The sequence below is a fragment of the Schistocerca nitens genome, chromosome 6 (assembly GCF_023898315.1).
Source record: "Schistocerca nitens isolate TAMUIC-IGC-003100 chromosome 6, iqSchNite1.1, whole genome shotgun sequence".
NCBI lineage: Eukaryota > Metazoa > Arthropoda > Insecta > Orthoptera > Acrididae > Schistocerca > Schistocerca nitens.
Genome location: NC_064619.1, coordinates 234,000,892 through 234,014,571, shown reverse-complemented (window position 1 = coordinate 234,014,571; position 13,680 = coordinate 234,000,892). Strand labels below are relative to the sequence as shown.

The window sequence follows — 13,680 nt, the reverse complement described above, 5'->3', positions numbered from 1 at the left end:
CTATGTATGCCCGTAGTGATCTCCGTTTACATTTGTCTCCTGCATTTGCAAATTAGATAATGAGGAACTTCAAGGCTAGCAGAATTCCTGCACAACTACTGAACGTATCGAGTTTGGTTACTAATAACGTTTCCAGCTTACCTTTATTATTCTTGCTTCTTTTTTTGTTCAATTTTAAATTTTATTTTGTGCTATTTGACTTTCCCAGTATCTTTATGAATCTTCTGCGTTTCCTCTTTCATCTAGAAAACCAATAAAGTCTTAGAATGTGACGTTTATCGTTCTTTCACTTTTACACGAGCCGAAAACCATCAGTGTCTCATCAAGAATTTACTCCTGCTTTCAGATATTTTACTTTCTTCTTTTATTCGCTTCACACCAAAAGCTAGACAGCGGCAGGAGGAAACACATTTTTTGTAATATGGTCTTTTCTTGCTAGACAATCCATAGTCGTTACTGACACTTCAGCACGCGTTACAAATTGCTCAATCGCCATTATCGTCAAAACCTTCCTACAAAAATGACTCTGAGCACTATGGGACTTAACATCTGAGGACATCAGTCCCCTAGAACTTAGAACCTAACTAACCTAAGGACATCACACACATCCATGTCCGAGGCAGGATTCGAACCTGCGACCGTAGCAGTCGCCCGGTTCCGGACTGGAGCGACTAGAACTGCGTGAAAACCTTCCTATAATACCAAACACTCTCTACAGATATGTGCCATTGCAGGTACCCTCATCATTCTCATATTATTATTATTAATAATAATAATATTATTGGTAGTATGTGCATTTCTTAGGTCAAACTGCTAATTGTGTAACTCATATAAAAAGAAATTGCAGCGATTTTAGTGTTGCGTTCTAAGCTACGATACAAAAAAAAGTGGACTGATTTCTTCATCATTCATTCCTAGCTTAATTGCTACTTTGATTTGTTGATTATTAAATCTAATCCATCAGTACGGTTCACGAAGTGTGTGAGACAGAGCTATGTTCGTTATTTGCTCTTGGCTCAATAAATAATTGATGCCAACGGGACACAAAGAGCTCGGTTCCCACTTAGCAATTCTATGAAGCTGCCTTTTGTTACCGAGCGAGGCCAGTACTCACGTGACACGGACATTTCCCAGGCGCAGTTTATAAATGATTGTTCGGCGGGAGGGGGGCACCTCCAGTTTGTAATTTGTTTTGTGGTTCTGTGACTGCAATCTACTGGAGGGTAAGTTTAGAGAATCTTGTCTCCGTGCATGTTGTGATGTGTGTTTTGTAATTGTTACTGAAAAATCAACGGTCCTGGTGGAGCCTTCCCTCTAGTACCAGACAAAATGTTAACCGATTGTGGAGAATTCCTGTAGGACAATTATTCAGAGCCACCATTCAGGAGGTGTTGAGCACCTCGTGGAGTATCATAGACGTGTCTTATAAAATGCCAGTTGACCATCGTTCATCGCTAATGTGGTGCAACAACAGACTGAAGTTTCCTTATTGTGGTGAAAAATCGAATTCATGTGACAATTGTGGTAGCGAGAAAAGAGGAACATAAATATATTATTTTCTTTGCTCGTGGATCTGAGGGAGCAGGCTGTACGTCCGAATTTTGGATCTGAACGGCCGTTCGCGCTGGCATTTAATGCTTTGCCTTTCTGAAAAACCTCAAGTTACTAGGTGGTTTACTTTCTATTATTTCTCGTTCGATCTGCCAGATACATTTTACAAAGAGCAGATAAGATTAATATAAACCACAATAAACGTTTGGAACTTGCAATGTGGAAACAAATTATATCAGTCATTACATTACAATTATGTCAGGGAAACTACATTATTACATTAAATGGAACAAAAATCTCATAAATTGAAGACAATTAATTACACAGTAACATTAAGATTATGGAGCCATTTCCTGGCATTGTCCGTTAACTTGTGGAGCGACATCAGAGAGCCGTCTCTGAAACCATGAATGTTACAAACCAGAAGATGGTCTATTGTTTGTACCTCGCCACAGTCACTACACGAATCGTCTGTATAGCCCCATTTGGTTGTTTGCTGTCTGCATCGTCCAACTCCCGTGCGAAACCTGTTTAGAGCCGACCAGTGTTTCCTGTTGAGATTGAAGCCTTCAACCCTTTTGGTTGGGTCGTGGATTAGGTGATGGTTTTCCACGAAGCCTCTTCTCGGACCATGCCATGCATTCTTCCATTCAGCATCGAGACCCTTTGAGCCCAGTGTTCTGCTCCAGTCGATAGGTTTCCTTTACTTGAGTCTCGTGGGTCCTCTCATGTCGGCATGTATGGGTAGCCTTGGGTTTGCTTCAATTTCTTCTATGTCCCGGGTTGCTTTCTTTCTACGTATGGAAGCAGGAGCGATGTTTGCCAGCACCGGGAGCCACTCAACGGGGGTTGGCCTGAGAGTGCCGGTGAAGGTTCTCAGAGTGGCATTTAGTTGTACATCCACTTTTTTGGCGTGCGGGCTTCTGCTCCAGACTGGGGCACAGTATTCTGTAGTGCTATACACCAGTGCCAGTGCAGCAGTTCGTAGAGTGGCAGCATCACAACCCCAAGTGGTGCCTGCCAGTCTGTTGAGCAGGTTATTTCTCGTCTTTAGCTTTTGGGCAGTATCAGTTAGGGGTTGTCTGAAAGTCATGCTGCGATCTAGCTTAATATCGAGATATTTTGGGAAATTCTCGTGGCTGACAGCCTTACCATTTATAACCAGGCGCAGTTCCCTTCTCGCTTCCTTGTTGTTTAGATACATGAGTGTGCTTACTGTTTTTGTCACATTGATTTTTAGGTGCCATGTGTCATAGTATTTTTTCAGTGTAGCTAGATCTTCATTTAGTGTTGATTCCAGGTTTTCAAACGAGTTACTTTGCGCTGTAATGGCTAAATCATCTGCGTAGGCAAATTTACGTGAGTGCAGATCAGGCAAACTGCTATATAGATGTTGAAGAGCCAGGAAGCTAAGACTGATCCTTGCGGAAGACTATTTTTTAGGGTATGGCACTTGCTGGTTTCACCATTTAATTTGACCCTGAACTTCCTTTCGCTCAGCATGTTGTTCATGAGCTTCAACGCTGTTTTGTATTTGACTATATTTGCCAGTTTTAACATGAGACCATTTAGCCATACAGTGTCGTACGCTGATGTCAGGTCAATGAGAACTATCCCTGTTTTCTTCTTTTCCTGAAAGCGTCGTTCAATGTGTGTGGTAAGTGCCAGCACCTGGTCGCAGCAGCTTCTCCCTTGTCTAAAACCTGCTTGCTCCAATGGTAGTTGTTCCTCCAGTACTGGTTTAAGTCTTTCCAACAGTATCCTTTCAAACAGTTTGTAGGTTCTGCACAGTAATGAGATTGGCCTGAAGTTCCACGCGTCAGTTCCACTCTTCCCTGGTTTAAGTATGGCAATGATTTTGGCTGTTTTCCATTCTCTAAGGATTTCACAGGTTTTCATTATTCTCGTGAATAGTTTGCATAGCCATTTCAGCGATTTTGGTCCAAGATTTTTCAGAAATTCAGGGAGGATGTTGTCTGGCCCAGCTGCCTTCCCTGCCCGTGTGTGTTGGAGTGCCATCTTCACCTCTTCTTCTTGGACTGCTGCCGTGAACATGTCGGCTTTTTCTTCACACTCCTGCAGTGCCACAGCCATCTGAGCTTTTATATTTTTACTTTGCTCACGAGTCACTGTTATCTTGGCGTTATCCCTGAGTTTCTTGCTGATTTTGTTTGGGTGGATACTGGCCTCTGCTCACTTCCTGTAGTTGGCTCCTCCCAGCTTTCTCATGAGACTCCAGCTTTTACGGCTTGAATGTTTGTTCCATCAGCTTGTGCCATCTTTGTTTTCGTTCCTCGTCCAGTAGGTCGGTAAGAGCCTGGGTAGTGTCCTCATCTTCTGTTCTGTTAAATTCTGCCACGAGGTTTACTTTTCCTAATATGCAGGGAAGTCAGAAAGTAAGTTACAGATGTCGTCCCACCCAAACGGTATTGCGCAACGAGTGTGGCGCATTGTCGGAAGAAAGTACATTTTCGGGTTTACTGCAGAGTTCTGTAGCAGTATGGACAACAGATGCATCACAGTGAAGCAGTGAAATGCTGCAACTAGAAACGAACTCTAAAGTTGGAGTAAAAAACGCCTAGGCTGCACGCAGATTCACCCAGAAATTACAGCGGTTTATGAGCCAAATGCAGTGAAAAGGTTTCCGGCGAGCTTGTGGCCGCACGATGGGAATTAACAGACTTTGATCGCGGATCGGTCGTTGGAGCTAGACGCATCTACATCTACATCCATACTCCGCATGACGGTGTGTGGCGGAGAGTACCTTGAGTACCTCTATCGGTTCTCCCTTCTATTTCAGTCTCGTATTGTTCGTGGAAAGAAAGATTGTCGGTATGCCTCTGTGTGGGCTCTAATCTCCCTGATTTTATCCTCATGGTCTCTTCGCGAGACATACGCAGGAGGGAGCAATATACTATTTGACTCTTCGGTGTAGGTATGTTCTCGAAACTCTTGCAGAGTCTTCCTCTGGAGTTTATCTGTCATCTCCATAATGCTTTCGCGATTACTAAATCATCCTGTAACGAAGCGCGCTGCTCTCCGTTGGATCTTCTCTCTCTCTTCTATCAACCCTATCTGGTACGGATCCCACACTGCTGAACAATATTCAAGCAGTGGGTGAACAAGTGTACTGTAACCTACTTCCTTTGTTTTCGGATTGCATTTCCTTAGGATACTTCCAATGAATCTCAGTCTGGCATCTGCTTTACCGACGATTAATTTATATGGTCATTCCATTTTAAATCACTCCTAATGCCTACTCCCAGATAATTTATGGAATTAACTGCTTCCAGTAGCTGACCTGCTATCTTGTAGCTAAATGATAAAGGATCTTTCTTTCTATGTATTCGCAGCACATTACACTTGTCTACATTGAGATTCAATTGCCATTCCCTGCACCATGCGTAAATTCGTTGCAGGTCCTCCTGCATTTCAGTACAATTTTCCATTGTTACAACCTCTCGATATACTACAGCATCATCCGCAAAAAGCCTCAGTGAACTTCCGATGTTATCCATGAGGTCATTTATATATATTGTGAATAGCACGGTCCTACGACACTCCCTTGCGGCACACCTGAAATCACTCTTACTTCGGAAGACCTCTCTCCATTGAGAATGACATGCTGCGTTCTGTTATTTAGGAACTCGTCAATCCAATCACACAATTGGTCTGATAGTCCATATGCTCTTACTTCGTTCATTAAACAACTGTGGGGAACTGTATCAAACGCCTTTGCGGAAGTCAAGAAACACGGCATCTACCTAGGAACCCGTGTCTATGGCCGTCTGAGTCTCGTGGACGAATAGCGTGAGCTGGGTTTCACGCGATCGTCTTTTTCGAAACTCATGCTGATTCCTACAGAGTAGATTTCTAGTCTCCAGAAAAGTCATTATACTCGAACATAATACGTGTTCCAAAATTCTACAACTGTTCGACTTTAGAGATATAAGTCTATAATTGTGCCCATCTGTTCGACGTCACCACGCATGGGAAACTTCATTTCGGAAATCGTTAGGGAATTCAACATTCCGAGATCCACAGTGTGAGGAGAGTGCCGAGAATACCAAATCTCAAGTATTACCCCTCACTAAGGACAACGCAGTGACCGACGGCCTTCACTTAATGACCGTGAACATCGGTGTTTCCGTAGAGTTGTCAGTGCCAACAGACAAACAGCACTGCTTGAAATAACCGCGGAAATCAGTATGGGATGTACGACGGGCGTATTCGTTAGGTCAGTGTGGAGAAACTTGGTGTTAATGGGTTATGGCAGTATAGAATCGACGCAAGTGCCTTTGCCAGCAGCACATCGCCTACAGCGCCTGTGGGCCCGTGACTGCATCCGTTGGATCCTAGACGACTGGGCCGGCCGCGGTGGCCGAGCGGTTCCAGGCGCTTCAGTCCGGAACCGCGCGACTGCTACGGTCGCAGGTTCGAATCCTGCCTCGGGCATGGATGTGTGTGATGTCCTTAGGTTAGTTTGGTTTACGTAGTTCTAAGTCTAGGGGACAGATGACCTCAGATGTTAAGTCCCATAGTGCTCAGAGACATTTGAACCTAGACGACTGGAAAACTATGGCCTGGTCAGATGAGTCCGCTTTTCAGTTGGTAAGAGCTGATGGTAGGGTTCGAGTGTGGCGCTAACCCGACAAAGCCACAGACCCATGTTGTGAACAAGGTACTGTGGAAGCTGGTGGTAGCTCCAAATGGTGTGGGCTACGTTTATGTGGAATAGATTGGGTCGTCCGGTCACACTGAACCGATCATTGTCTGGAAATGGCTATTTTCAGCCACTTGGAGACTATTTGTTGGCATTCATGGACTTCATGCTCCCAAATAACGATGGATTTTTATGGATGACAATGCGCCGTGCCACTAGGCGACAGTTGTTCGCGACTGGTTTGAAGAACATTCTGGACAATTCTGACGAATAATTTGGCCACCTAGATTGACCGACGTGAATCCCATCGAACATTTATGGGATGTAATCCTGCACAAAATCTTGCACTGTCAACACTTTAGCCATTACGAACGACTGTAGAGGCAGTGTGACTGAATATTTTCGCAGGGACTTCCAAGACTTGTGGAGGCAATACTACGTCGAGTTGCTGTACTATGATGGACAAAAGGAGGTCCGAGACGATATTAGCAAGTATCGCACGGCTTTTGGCACCCCATTGTATTGCACTAAGGCAGCACAGACGTGATTGAGCTGATCCGCCATGATGTCCATATCTCCCACCGAGCGATATCCATTTTTTCGGCAAGCTAAGCGACATTTACGGAAAAAGTTTTTTGTAAGATGAGGTTGTTCACACAGCGGTGGTTTAATGGCTCCGTGACCAAGGAGAGGTTCCTCTCGTCCAGAAACTGGTAGGACGCTACAGCCATTGTTTGCAGAGACTTGGTTACTACGTTGAAATATACTGTAATGCATCTGTGTCACTTTCAAGCATTATGCAGCTTTCGATAAAAGGTATTGGCTTGCCACGATAATCTATAACTTACTTTTTCAAGTCCTCTCCTATTCTTTTATTCTGACTACGATTATACCGAGCGAGGTGGCGCAGTGGTTAGCACACTGGACTCGCATTGGGAGGACGACGGTTCAAACCCGCGTCCGGCCATCCTAGTTTAGCTTTTCCGTGATTTCCCTAGATTACTTTATACAAATTCCGGTATGGTTCCTTTGAAAGGGCACAGCTGACTTTCTCCCCCATCCTTTCCTCATCCCATGGAACCGATGACCTCACCGTTTGGTCCCCTCCCACAAATCAACCACAAGCTGACCAACCAACTAAGGTTATTTGTTCCTTGAGCTTTTGGAGTTTATTACCATTGCATGATTACTGTGGAATTTTAGAATGCTCCTTGAAAACAATGTTTTCGACTTTGTCACACTATAAATACAAAGGCAGCAGTAGATTTTTCGACAGTTAGGTGACTTTCACATGTGGCACAGTCTCATGTATGTGAAAAACTCCAAGCTGCATCGTAATTTACATTCTACTGCGGCAACAAAGTCTCCCTATGGCAGGCTTTGTTGCAGCACAAATGTGTTGCACGCGGATCCGCAATGGGGATCCGAATCCATGCTCAGAGATTTGCTGGAACGTTCTTATTAGAGGCAGCTTTTCTAACAGCATTTGGACAATGCGTGCTGCGATTCCTCGAACATATCTTTCTGTAGCTAGTATAAAAATATTTATGTCTGATTGCAATATATTTTTTTAAACATACGACTTGTTTCAGTGCCTTATGAACAATATGAGGTACTATAAAATGCTTGGCTACGAATAGTACGCCAGTCTGAAGTGCAGTATCATAAGCAGCAAATTGGGTGCTGGACCTTAGTTCAGATTATAGTGCAGGCTACACTGGCGTGCTATTCATAGACAAGCAGAATGAGATTTTCACTCTGCAGCGGAGTGTGCGCTGATATGAAACTTCCTGGCAGATTAAAACTGTGTGCCCGACCGAGACTCGAACTCGGGACCTTTGCCTTTCGCGGGCAAGTGTTCTACCAACTGAGCTACCGAAGCACGACTCACGCCCGGTACTCACAGCTTTACTTCTGCCAGTACCTCGTCTCCTACCTTCCAAACTTTTACCCGCGAAAAGCAAAGGTCCCGAGTTCGAGTCTCGGTCGGGCACACAGTTTTAATCTGCCAGGAAGTTTCATAGAGAAGCATTTTATAAGCAAAACGAGGGTAATGGAATGTAGTCGAATTAAGTCGGGTGATGCTGAGGGAATTAGATTAGGAAATGAGACACTTAAAGTAGTAAAGGAGTTTTGCTATTTGGGGAGAAAAATAACTGATGATGGTCGAAGTAGAGAGGATATAAAATGTAGACTGGCAATGGCAAGGAAAGCATTTCCGAAGAAGAGAAATTTGTTAACATCGAGTATAGATTTAAGTGTCAGGAAGTCGTTTCTGAAAGCATTTGTATGGAGTGTAGCCATGTATGGAAGTGAAACATGGACGATAAATAGTTTAGACATGAAGAGAATAGAAGCTATCGAAATGTGGTGCTACAGAAGAATGCTGAAGATTAGATGGGTAGATCACATAACTAATGAGGAGGTATTGAATAGAATTGGGAGAAGAGAAGTTTGTGGCACAACTTGACTAGTAGAAGGGATCGGTTGGTAGGACATGTTCTGAGGCATCAAGGAATCACCAATTTAGTACTGGAGGGCAGCGTGGAGGGTAAAAATCGTAGAGGGAGACCAAGAGATGAATACACTAAGCAGATTCAGAAGGATGTAGGCTGCAGTAGGTACTGGGAGATGAAGAAACTTTCACAGGATAGAGTAGCATAGAGAGCTGCATCAAACCAGTCTCAGGACTGAAGACCACAACAACAAACATATTGTGCATAAGACGTTGAAACACGCCATATGTTAAAAAATACTTTGTGGTCAAGAAAGAAACATTTTTATATTATTGACAGAAATGCTGTCGCTACGTCCGAGTGAGGACGTAGCCATTTCAAATCTGTGTGTCATAAACAAATCTTTTACGGTGTCAATTCCGTTTAGATAATAAGTATTGATACATTTGCGTTCACCAAACAGAACTGAGTGAATCTACGTAACATATTGTTTGTAATGTACATCACATATTCAGTGCCACTGGCTGTGTGACTACGCTGAGACTTGGGCAGTGAATAAGTTATCGTAAGCACAATGTGAGCAGCACACAAGAATTAGGCCTTGGGCCTGTCCTGACTGGCCGACTGTTGCCTGCAAGACATTACAAGGAGCGACCCACGAACGTGGCAGCGTGACCAGTATGTCGCCAATCCCTCCAGAAGTTATTGCCATTAAGAAAATCCTGATAGCCGACCGGAGTGGCCGTGCGGTTCTAGGCGCTACAGTCTGGAACCGAGCGACCGCTACGGTTGCAGGTTCGAATCCTGCCTCGGGCATGGATGTGTGTGAGGTCCTTAGGTTAGTTAGGTTTAATTAGTTCTAAGTTCTAGGCGACTGATGACCTCAGAAGTTAAGTCGCATAGTGCTCAGAGCCATTTTAAATAATCCTGATAAAGCCGCTGCTTTTTTATTCAAGCAGCTTCTCTTTTGGCCTCACGTGGCTGAGTGGACCGTTCCAAATCTCCGTACTACGTTTCACCACTTAAATTAACAGGGTCATCATCGCTTAACTACTTGGCCATTGTCGTTTGTATACATCACTTTCACACTTTCGTTTTGTATAGTACGTTTGGTTAGTCACTGTGCGTGGACTATTGACTGATGTAGTTACGTCGGAAGTTCAAAACAGAGTTTGCAGAACACGAGTTGGCAGTACTGTTTTTTCGTAGGTACGCAACTGTTTTTTAATTCGTTTTACTGTTGCGTAACATTTAACTGTTCGGTTCAGTTAATGAAAGCTGTTGAATATTATGTGTAGTGTTTAAATGTACATTTTGTTTTCCAATTATGGCTATTTCAACTGAGGAACATATTCTTCTCGTTGAACATGTGTTTCGACAAGGGATAAATACACGGATTTAGTGCAGGAGGCATTTGCTGAAAAATTCACGGAAACAGCTGTACCACATCGTAATGCGACTCGTCGACTTACTGAGAAATTTAGAGAGACAGGTTCAGAGCTAGATGCCGAACGAACTGGAAGTCCACCTAAACTACAAGAACTGAAATTGTTGGATATTCCTTACTCTATGCAGCGAGTCCAATAAAATCATTGTGCAAGTTGGCACAAGGAAAAGATATGGACTCGCAACCAGACATAAAGCGGTGAGGCAAACACTGAAATTCTTCCCGTATAAAGTGATTGCACAGCAAGAAATGAACGATGCGAATATGCTATCGGAAACAGCTGACATCTTTTTTCTTGACGTCACCTTCTATACAGACGTGGCCTGGCTGCACCCTTCCGGTCATGTTAACACACTAAACACACGATTATGGTCAATCCATGTGCTGAGCTTGAAACGTAATTGCCTTATCAGAAAATTGGAGTGTTGGTAGCAATGTACAGACGGCGCATTATTGGGCTTTTATTTTTTGAAGAAACCGTGAACAGCAAAAATTATTGTTTAATGGTCCATGATTTCATTGGCCAGCTAAAGGAAGACGAAATCAGATACTCATGTTTCAACGAGATGGCACTGCTGTGCATATAGCTACTGACATTATGCGTCTTCTGGAAGAGTATTCTGGGGAACGTATCTCCTTAAAAAACTTATGCCCTCCTCGCTCGCCCGACCCTTCTCTACCAGATATTTTTGGGAGGGGGGAGGGAGGTGGGGCAAAGTCTGTAGTATACTTCAGTTGCCCACGCACGCTTTGTGACCTAAAAACTTAAATAACTGCCCATTTGAGAACCATATCACAATCAGATCTGCAGAAACTGCTTCCCAATAAAATTAAGGAGGTCAGACGTGTATAGCCGCCCGTGGACTTCATTTCCAACATACGTTGAAACTGCACTGCAACTTTCCGAACATCCTGTAGATGGACCTAAAATAAGATTTGTTGTGCTCAGAAGTTTTAAAAATGTTCCTCACTAGCGGGTAGAGAAGGAAGGAGGAAGTTTGTTGCATAGAAGTTCGTTAAGCTTCCTCCGTCATGCAGAAGCTGAAAAGATCTTGAAACAGAAAAGGCTGTCGCCTTCTTCTATGAAGCGTCGGTGCCCTATGTGGCCTTCAGATTGTGGATCCGGCACCCGAAGGAACGGTGCACACCTGGCTACAAGAGGTAATGTTGACTAAACCTCACTGTGGGAAGAACCTGAAAAATAATACTCAATTACTATCGTGTATGTCTCCTGCAAATAAAGTCACGCAGTTAATAGACACACTAGCAAAAAAATTTTTTAAAACTGATGAGAAACAGTTTTGCACCACTCTCATGACTTTTTTTGATTTTTAAAATTTAAAAGATTTTCACAATACTTCTTTAATAAGGAGAAATCCATAAGAAAGCCCACCTGTGTCACGGCCGTAAACACGAGCCTTCCATTTTCCTTGCAGCCCGGTGCAGCTCTAATCGCATACAAGTCAATGCATCTTGTCTACACTACAATATTCAGCCTAACAACATGTCTCCAAGAGTCAGTTTCAGCTTATACCTTGCGCACACTGTCACTTGACGCAAGACAGGGTTGTCAGCACATCAATCCAGACTGACCGAGACTACAATGAGGTATTCCGAACATTCGCCTGCCATCGTGAAACACAGAACATTATAGACCTGTCTTATGGTGGCCACCCGAGGTAAACAGCAACAGCTGCTGACTCCTACCTAAAAATTATGGCTCGTAGGTACCCCGGGGTTAGTGAAACAGAACTGCGCTTTTCCTATCCGAAGGGAGATGGAAGTTCTGTGTCGACTCACACATGCAGCGGTCTTCACTTGATCAGTTTGCCTAGAGGCTACTAAAACAGAGCAACAACTTCTCTCCTCTGGAATGGAACCTGGATCAGTGTCATGGGGCTCTCTTCAGCGACGAGCGCAGGATCTGTCTGACGCCTGACGATCGTCGTAGAACAGTGAGGAGGCAGCCATTTACCAATGCACGTCTCAGGTATGCAGTCTCACGGGTTCATCTCGTATGTGGGTCAGTCTTGTTTTGGGCCGAATTATGTACTGAAGTCGGGCATCTCCCATCGCTATCGAAGATAGTTTGAGGACTGCGTAGCATCGGGACAGGATTCTCCAACCTATTGTCCAGACCAGTGCTCGGCAACGGGTCCGCTTTTCAAGACGAGCACGTCGCGCTCACCTCGTGAACAATTTCCATGTAGAAACCAAACGAATCCAATGGCATGCGGTAGCCCGACTGCGCGTGCTTGGGACCAGGAGAAATCCAAATGCATTGTCACAGAAACGCTCTACTTACTCTGGACGAGCGCAGGGCTACCGTTGAAGAGTGGGACAGCTCGAGCAACACCGTCTCGATCAACTTGTAGACATCACGCTACGGAGGACCCTAGCGTGCTACAACGAAACGGGTAGAGCAACCCAATACTGAATTTCGTAATTGATGGCAAGGCTCATTAACTGTCATATCATTTGTTCTAATAAATGAAGAAACACATTTTCTTTCATTATATTGTATACTACCGGTTTCGATGTGCCCTTCAGATCATCTTCAGGTCGGGCGCCGCAGGTTGCAGCTTGTCAACAATAGTATGAATGATGTAAAAGTAACGTAAAAATCAAGTTGGTTTTATGTCATACTTATCACTGTTGATAAACTGCTCTTTGCGGCGCCGGACCTGAAGATGATCAGCAGGGCACATCGAAATCGATTGTCTTTATTAATAAAACAAACTGTGATCCAGGCGGTGGTTCTTCATTTATCACAGCACTGAATGGTACCCATCAGTAGAATTTGATGTCACGGATGCGAACTTTCCAACAGCCAACATTTTAAATATTGATTTGCTTCTTCTACGCATTTTTTTTCTTTTTTCTTTTTTGAACACTATGGGACTCAACATCTGAGATCTTCAGTCCCCTAGCCTTAGAACTACTTAAACCTAAGGACATCACAAACTTCCATGCCCGAGGCAGGATTCGAACCTTCCACCGTAGCAGCAGCGCCGTTCCGGACTGGACCGCCTAGAACCGTTCGGCCACCGCGGCCGGCTCTTCGCAATCAAATTATTTTTCAGTTCCATAAAACTAATGCTTTTAGTCCCCTCTTCCCCTAAAATTTAAGTTGACACATTCTCAAGTACGCAGATGACGCAAACATTTTTTCAAGCAGTTTAGCTGTGCTCTATAGGACCAGCGATATAATATTGGTGTAAAAGATATAGGTATGTACATTTTACCTACAACGGAGAACAGTTTTTATGTGCGCTTGAATATTTATTCTAAATTGCAAACTCAATCTATCAGTTTATGCTGAAGACTTTAACAGTCTCTTCAGCGTCGGGTACCTAACGCGTCCTTTTATTTATTTACTGGCGCGTGGTAGGTTGTACGCACCATATTACATGGGTGGTACCTGTCATTATTAAAATACTTTTATAAGTACATACAGAATGCATATTAGCTGCTAACATATTACATAAACAGTCAATGACCGCAATTCTTTTAAATTACTAAACAGTATCGATATTACTAAATGCATCCTACTAGTTGCAGGT

General features: G+C 43.7%; 1 protein-coding gene across 1 annotated transcript in view; it reads left to right on the top strand.

The window, feature by feature from the left end:
- Window positions 1-1,185: 1,185 nt before the first annotated feature.
- The window catches only part of LOC126262867 (fatty acid synthase-like), a 379,208-nt gene continuing 366,713 nt past the window's right edge, over window positions 1,186-13,680 (top strand). The window contains exon 1 of the mRNA XM_049959735.1: window positions 1,186-1,223. The gene's annotated coding sequence lies outside the window, so the exon portion shown is untranslated. The remainder of the gene's footprint in view (window positions 1,224-13,680) is intronic.